Genomic DNA, 8,769 nt, shown 5'->3' on the forward strand with positions numbered 1-8,769 from the left:
GCTACTTTCAAAAGCATTTTGGAGCACTGATTTTTTTTCCACGCCTTACAGAAATGTGATTTCATGATGAATTTTTGCAAGCACTTAGAACTTTTGTCAATGTTTCTTCCAACAAAAATTGGAATTTTTTAAAAAAAATTCGATTTTTTTTTCGATTTTACTGTTCAGCGAGCTCAAATGAGCTCGGCAGCAGAAAGGCACTTCTGGCCTTATCCCTATTTTTTTCCTCGTCTTCTACTCACGACCACCACATCTCCAGCTTCCTCAATCTTCCTCTGCTGTTTTTTTTACGCCGTCAAGGAAGCCGCTCCGCCTGAATCAAATCCCTGCCCCCGCACCTCCTAGTACTCTGATTCTCTCCTCACCACTCCTTCCTCCCCTGCGTCGCGGCATCAAGGTCCCATAGGAGGACGCTGGCGACGGGCCCGCACGCTCCTGCTGCCTGCTTCTGCTGCAACGTGGGCTGCTGGCACCCGTGCACGTGCACGCCACCGCTCGGTGCTACAACCGGCACCCTGTTTTGCTGGAACCAGTGATGCGATTTGCTGGAACTAGAAGTCGCCAGTGATCGAAGTATATCACATGATGACTGGTGCTAGAACAACACTGCATTTTTTTGCTGGAACCGGGTCCGTGAATTGCTGGAACCAATGAGAATTTTTGCTACCCCCAGCGGACGTCGGAGCTAGTACCAGCACATGCTTATGCTACAACCGTTGAAGCCCTGAGCTGGAACCAGTAGAGATTTTTGCTACAACCGGTGAAGCCCTGAGCTGAGACCAACAACTGTTTTTGCTGCATCAGCTCGAGAGATTCTGCGACGGTGATGGTGAACCTGGTTTTTGTTGCAACCGAGCATCAAAAAAGTTTCCACCCACAAGATTTTTTGCTGCCATGTGAAGCTGCATCCCATTGTATGTTTCCCTAACGGAGCTACGACCCGACGACGGAGACGGTTATTTTGCTCCAACCACCGTCGTCTTTCGCTATGACCGACGAGAAAATTTGCTACATCCATTAATGGCGAAGATGTGACGCGGGACAGCGGCGACAACGTTTTTGCTGCAACCGCCGTTGTGTTTTGCTACCACCGGCGAGGTTGTTTGCTACATCCATTTAAGCGACGTTGATTGGGCGGTCGTCGTTCATGCAACCCCGGGCAGCGAGCATCGACGATGGTAAGAGTTGTGGCCGGCGGCACAGTGATGCCGCGACGCACGTGATACGACGGCGACAGCTAGGCGCTGGAACGATAGAGACCTTGGGTGTTTTGCTACGATGGCGGTGGCGGCCTGCTGGAACCGGTGAGGACGGGCGCTGCGATGGCGACCACCGGCGACGAGGCGGCGACCGGCTGCGGGGCAAGCGGGCGAGGACAGCCGGCGAGCTGGCTGACGTATGCGGAGGATCATGGACTGGATTTGACGACATGAGCCATAGTTATTTCCTTCGTTTTCTTAATGAATCAGTGGGGAAGGAAGGTGCCATCGCACGGCTGTAATTAACCACCCAAATCGTGCATGCCCGGTGCGGACCGGCCGAAATTTTGGCCGGCGCGCCGGCGCGTAGCACTCGCCTTTTTGTATTGGATGAGTACTTGTTGTAGATTTGGTAATTGTAAGACAATAGGCTTTGGGGGGAACCGGCACAACCCTCTAGGGGTGGCCTATCACATATATATATAATGAGGTGGTATACAATGTTACAATATACACATGTAAATACAGTCTAACACCCTCCCTCAATCTTAGCCACTTTCTAATGAATCTAGAAGGGTAAGATTGCGCCTGCAAGTCTCAAACTGTGGCAAAGGCAATGGCTTGGTGAATATGTCAGCAAGTTGATCCTTGGAAGAAATAAACTTGATTTGTAGTTGCTTCTGAGAGACACGTTCACGCACAAAGTGATAGTCAACTTCAATGTGTTTCGTTCGGGCATGGAATACCGGATTTGCAGAAAGGTATGTAGCACCGATGTTATCACACCAAAGAACAGGAGGCTGTGATTGGGGTATACTTAACTCCTGAAGCAAGGACTGTACCCAGATAATCTCTGATGTGGCATTGGCCACAGCCTTATACTCAGCCTCAGTACTGCTACGCGAGACAGTAGCCTGTTTCCGAGCACTCCAGGCAATCAGGTTAGAGCCAAAGAAGACAGCATAACCCCCCGTGGATCGCCTGTCATCCGGATTGCCAGCCCAGTCTGCATCAGAATATGCTGAAAGACAACCAGAGTCAGACGGCCGAATATGCAAACCATGAGCCACCGTGAAACGAATATAGCGCAAAATCCGCTTAACAGCAGACCAATGAGTGTCACGGGGTGACTGCAGATACTGGCAGACTCGGTTAACAGCATAGGAAATGTCTGGTCGCGTGATCGTCAAGTACTGGAGCCCACCAACAATACTCCGGTACTCGGTCGCATCAGAAGAAGAAAGAAGCACACCATCAACAGCATTGAGCTTATCAGTGGTAGACATGGGTGTAGTCGTCGGTTTGCACTTAAGCATCCCAGCTCGCTGCAACAAATCCAGAGAGTACTTCTTCTGCGTCATAACAAGGCCAGCAGCACGAGAAGTAACCTCCACACCAAGAAAGTAATGAAGCTTCCCAAGGTCCTTGACCGCAAAATCAGCACCAAGTGAGCGAACAAGCGCAGTAGCAGCCGACTGAGAGGAGCTGACCAAAATGATATCATCTACATAGACCAACAAGTACATAGTAACCTCAGGCCTTTGAAGAAGAAACAATGAGGAGTCAGCAGTTGATGATGCAAAACCATGAGCACGAAGAGCCATTGCAAGACGAGCATGCCAAGCACGAGGAGCCTGCTTCAGACCATAAATTGCCTTGGACAGACGACAGAGATGATCAGGGCGATCCGGATCAGAGAAACCCGGAGGCTGGCGCATGTAAACCTCCTCCGCCAAGACACCATGAAGAAAAGCATTTTGAACATCAAGCTGACGAAGAAACCAACCTCGAGTAACAGCCAGAGAGAGAAGAAGTCTGATGGTAGTAGGCTTGACCACTGGACTGAAGGTGTCTTCATAGTCAAGTCCAAAACGCTGTCGAAAACCACGAGCAACCAGACGAGCCTTATAGCGCTCAATGGACCCATCAGAATGCCTCTTCACTTTGAAAACCCATTTGGAATCAATGACATTTACCCGTGATTGTGGAGGAACAAGAGTCCATGTCTGATTGCGAAGAAGCGCTTGATACTCCTGCTCCATGGCCTCTCTCCAATGAGGAATGCGCATAGCAGCTTGATACGTGCGTGGCTCAGAGGATGGATCTGCGAGAGCAGCAGACATGCACGCCGCTAACCAAGCAACTGTGCCATCGTGACGTTGCTTAGGCTGAAAAATGCCACTCCGACTGCGCGTATGTGGACGTAGAGCAGCAGCAGGAGCCGGCGGAGGCGAAGGTGACGGAGACGTGACGGTCGCCGGAGATGCAGGAATCACCTCAGGCGAGCTCGGGACAGACGACTCCGGGCTGCATGGCGAAGACTGGCCCGACGACAGGGGCTCAGAGGCCATGGGCGAACCGAGGGTGGGCGAGGCCAGCTCCGGTGACACCGGCCCAGACGGCCTTGGCGAGGCGAGAGCAGGCGAGGCCGGCCCTGGTGAGAAGGGCCCAGACACCCTGGGCGAGGCAGGGGCGGGCGAGGCCAGGCCTGGTGATGACTGCCCCGACGCCCTGGGCGAGACGGGGACCGAGGAGGCCGGCCCAGTCGGCGGGGTTGCAGGGCGCGACGATGGCGAAGGCAGCCCAGAAGCCAGAGGCGACCGGGCCAGGACGTCGATCGGCCGTGCATGAGCACGGAAACCGAGGCCATGCAGGGGCGCCATGTGCTCCTCATGCACAACAGAAGGTGCCGAGGATGAAGGCGATGGCGACGAAGAGGAAGATGGCGCTTCCAGAATCTCCAAACGAGCCCCACGACCAGTGCCTGCACCATGGTTAGGCAACAATAGAGGAGAATATGCAACATCATCAAATTGGTCAGAAGCAACAGAGGATGAATGCATGACAGGTGGCTCGGTAGTGGACACAGGGAGTTTGGCAAAGGGAAAAACATGCTCATCAAACACAACATCCCGAGAGATGTAGACACGATTAGTGGGAACATGAAGACATTTGTATCCTTTATGAAGAGAGCTATAACCAAGAAAAACACACTTCTTGGAACGAAACTCGAGCTTACGCTTGTTATATGGACGGAGATGGGGCCAGCAAGCACACCCAAACACCTTGAGAAAGGTGTAGTCCGGTTGTTCATTAAGGAGAACTTCAATGGGAGTCTTCATATTCAAAACACGAGTGGGAGTACGATTGATGAGAAAACATGCAGTGGTGAAAGCATCACTCCAAAAACGAAACGGAACAGATGCATGGGCCAAAAGAGTCAGACCAGCTTCAACAATGTGACGATGCTTACGTTCTACTGAACCATTCTGCTGATGTGTATGTGGACATGCTAAACGGTGAGTGATCCCAAGCGACTGAAAGAAGGAGTTGAGGTTGCGATACTCGCCACCCCAGTCCGACTGAACATGAACAATTTTGTGCTTGAGAAGGCGTTCAACATGTTTTTGGAACTGAACAAAAATGTCAAACACATCAGATTTACGTTTGATAAGATAAAGCCAGGTAAAGCGGCTGTAAGCATCAACAAAACTGATATAATAATTATGACCACTAACAGAAGTCTGAGCAGGACCCCATACATCTGAAAACACAAGTTCTAAAGGATGTTTCACCTCACGACTGGACTCCGAAAAAGGAAGTTGATGACTCTTCCCCTGCTGACAAGCATCACACACTGCTACATCTTTATTACTAGACACACTAGGAAGCTCATGACGACGCAAAACATGCCGGACAATAGGTGTGGCCGGGTGACCAAGACGAGCATGCCACTGTGACGGAGATACCCGAACTCCACTGAAGACGCGAGCGACGCCAGGATGCTCCAGACGATAGAGACCTTGGCAGAGCCGCCCACTAAGAAGAATGTCCCTCGTGCCCCGATCCTTAATAAAAAGATCAAAAGGATGAAATTCACAAAGCACATTATTATCACGAGTGAGTTTAGGAACTGAAAGAAGATTACGTGTCACAGATGGAACTCGAAGAACATTGCGAAGTTGAAGACTCCTATTGGCATGTCTAGTGAGAAGTGATGCTTGACCAATATGAGAGATGTGCATACCTGCTCCATTGGCGGTGTGGATCTTGTCGGAGCCATGGTAGGGTTCACGAGTGTGAAGCTTCCCCATCTCACTGGTCAGGTGCTCTGTCGCCCCAGAGTCCATGTACCAGTGGGGATCAATGGAGTAGGACTGAGTGTGTCCCTGTGGCTTCTGCGGCGGCGGACGATCAGCCATGGCGACCTGACGAGCAAAGTTGCGTGTATCCTTCCCGTCATTGCCAAGACCAAGAAAACCCCGCTGGAAGCGCTTGTGACACTTCGAGGCCCAGTGCCCATCGCGACCACAAAGCTGGCACACACGTGGACCGCCAGCCCCTGGTAGCGTCGCAGTAGGAGGAGGGGCCGAGGCGGGTGGTGGTGACTGCCCCGAAGGAGCCCTGGATGAAGCAGAGGAGCGACCACCCTTGGTGGCGGCGTTTGCCGAGAGGGCGCCGTTGCCCCTGGATCGGCGCGTCTCGACTCGTTGCTCAGTAAGCAGGAGGCGTGAAAAGACCTCGTGTGCTGGCATGGGCGTGGAGTTGCCCCTCTCATTGATGATCTCGACTAGGGCGTCATACTCCTCATCAAGACCATTGACAATAAACGAGTTGAACTCGGAGTCGGTGAGGGGCTGTCCAATGGAGGCCAGCGTGTCGGCGAGACTCTTGACTTTGTTGTAGAACTCAGTGGCGGTGGAGTCAAGCTTCTGACACTCCCCAAGTTGGCGACGGAGCCCAGATACACGAGCCTGCGACTGTGCCGCAAACGAGCGCTCAAGAATAGTCCATGCCTCGTGGGACGTCTTGGCGAAGACAACAAGCCCAGCAACGGCCGGAGAGAGCGACCCCTGGATGGAGGAGAGGTTCGCCTGATCCTGCCCTGTCCAGACACGGTGAGCCGGATTATAGACCGGACCATGCACGCTGTCAACCAGCGCAGGAGGGCAAGGGAGAGAGCCGTCGACATAGCCAAGCAGGTAGTGACTCCCAAGAAGCGGAAGAACCTGCGCGCGCCAGAAGATGTAATTGTCCGACGACAACTTGATGGTGATGAGATGGCCGAAGTGAAACGGCGGCGGCGGCTGCGATCCCATCGAGGAGACTGGCTGAGGTGAGAACACCGTGGAGACAGTCGGAGGGGCAGCCGGCGCGGTGACAGAGGGCGCGATGGCCGCGGTTGACGCCGCGAAGCCTGCCAGCGCGACGTCCTCCGCCACCAGCGGCGCAGTGGCCGAGGGCGCGACAGCCGCGGTTGACGGGGCGGCGGTGGTGTGGGCCACAAGCGCCTGCCCGGGCGAAGTAGCAGCCGGCGGGAGCGCGAAGAGGGAGCCGACGCTCCGTGTCCCGATCGGCGCCTGAAGGGAGGCGGCATCCAGCGGCCTCGAGAGAAGTGCCGCGAGGGAGGCCGGCAGAAAACCGGTGGCGGTGGAGCCGGACGCAGCGGCGGACGTCATAGCAGTCGGGCGACGGCGGCGGCGGGCGCGGCGGCGGCGGCGGCGGCGGTTTAGGGTTTTTAGGCGGAAGCGGACGTAACCTAGCGTGATACCATGTAAGACAATAGGCTTTGGGGGGAACCGGCACAACCCTCTAGGGGTGGCCTATCACATATATATATAATGAGGTGGTATACAACGTTACAATATACACATGTAAATACAGTCTAACAGTAATTGTGAGAATATAAGAATTATTATTTCTTGATGAGTAATTGTCACATGATTTCTAGAGTGCACGTTCAAGTTTATTCACATGTGTAAGGATTTTCCTTGATAGATGTATGTAATAATGCTTGTGGGGGCAAATGTTTACGAATTGTAGTTTGAATTTTCTCATTCATATGTGTGTGTGGTTGGAACGGCAGATGAGTTGCAAGTTGTTCATATTAGATGCGAAACTATTCGAAATAACCAACTGCTAACAGTTCAGCACTCAGTTTCAATATAGAGGTGTTGCGGACATTTCAGCACACAACTCTTACAACAATCACAGGCTGGAATCACATAAAAGAACTAGACAGGTGAATCTGTGGACAGAGGATTTTGTGGACAGTTTCATAGAATCAGATTGTGAAAAATCATGAGACGAAAAGACCTGGCCCTTAGTTGCGATTGTCGTACCAAGAGCCAGGGCACACGTGCGGCGCGTTTCATCAGCAGAACTTTCCCGCATCGTGGCATGCATGGATGCCATACCGTGTCCTGTCAACTTTAGAATGCAATCCTTGGACCGCACAGTGATGGTTCTACCTGATCATGTGCTCGATCAGATGTATGACTTGCAGCAGTGTGATTTTTAAATGGTGGATGCCAACTGTTGCTGTTGGATCGCATCAGAGCGAGATCAAAGGGTCAATAAAGGTGTGCTTGCTCACAATTACATACAGTACTGCTTCCACCTGCTAGATTAAACCTTCTCAAATCTCAAGGTGAGACGTTCGTCAGACCCCACCAATAACGAACTAGAAGCCGAGAGCGCCAATAATTAGAGTGTGATGTACGTGTGGGGAAGAAGAAGAAGAATGGAGGGTATACAATATCCATCCAGTGAAGAAAGGTCACATCTCGGTAAAGCCATGGAGACGCGGCCCGCCGGCTCGGGCATCTGAATTCTTTCCTGGACAGCATGTAGATGGAGCATACTCGGTCGTTGCTATTCTCAAGATGAAGAGCAAACAAGTTGGCATCCACTTTCGCGTACTGTAATACTGTGTCAATCAACGGTGACGAGAGTGTACTGCTGTCAGATTATTTTTCTTTTCCACCGGCTGCTAACGTGAAGACCTCTCCTGGCAGGTAGTAGGGAGGAGGAAGCTGCCGGCCTGCCGCTCATCCACCACGCATCAGCTCGCCGCCTGCTTAAAAATAATACCCATTTAGCCCCTTAATTCGCTCGCTCCCGGATCAGATTAGATTAGGCGCCAAATAACCTCGGCCGACACATTCGCTTAAAAAAGAATACTCCTACCACCAACGGCCGGAGATCACACTGCCGGCAGCACACACAACGGCCGGAGTACTCCTACTAGTACCACATCCATCTCGCACGCCACGCACATGGGTCCCGGCCGGCGGCTCGGTGGCATCATAGTTGGCGGATGGCGGATCACGTAGCCGCGGATCTGGTCGCGGGCCGCGGCGCGGAATAATTCGCGCCAGCCGTGGCCGGTGGGGACCCGGCCGGAAAGGGACAGCCAGCCACCGGTCGACCGGCCGCCCCTGCGAGCCTGCGATCACGATTCACAGGCGCACGTACGTAGTACTCCACGTACGACGACTACGTGCCGGCCTCCCGTCCCGTGGTCGCCGTCCGCACTTCCGCCCGCCGCCGGGCCCGTGCCGCCCCCACGACGCGGAGAGAGACTTTTGAGGCGCCGGCGCCGCCCGCGCGCGCCCGTGCTTTGGTTTATTCCCTCCGCTCCACCTCCCCGGCCAGGCCAGCTCGCGCGGGTCAGTGGCACGTCGCCGTATGCCCGCCCGCCGGGTCGCCGCCAAGCTCCGGCAAAAGTCGCCCGGTCCATCCCTCCCCGCCGCACCCGTCGGTTGATTGATTCGTTTTACTTTCTCTT

This window comes from Triticum aestivum, chromosome 1B (genome assembly GCF_018294505.1).
Source record: "Triticum aestivum cultivar Chinese Spring chromosome 1B, IWGSC CS RefSeq v2.1, whole genome shotgun sequence".
Lineage (NCBI taxonomy): Eukaryota > Viridiplantae > Streptophyta > Magnoliopsida > Poales > Poaceae > Triticum > Triticum aestivum.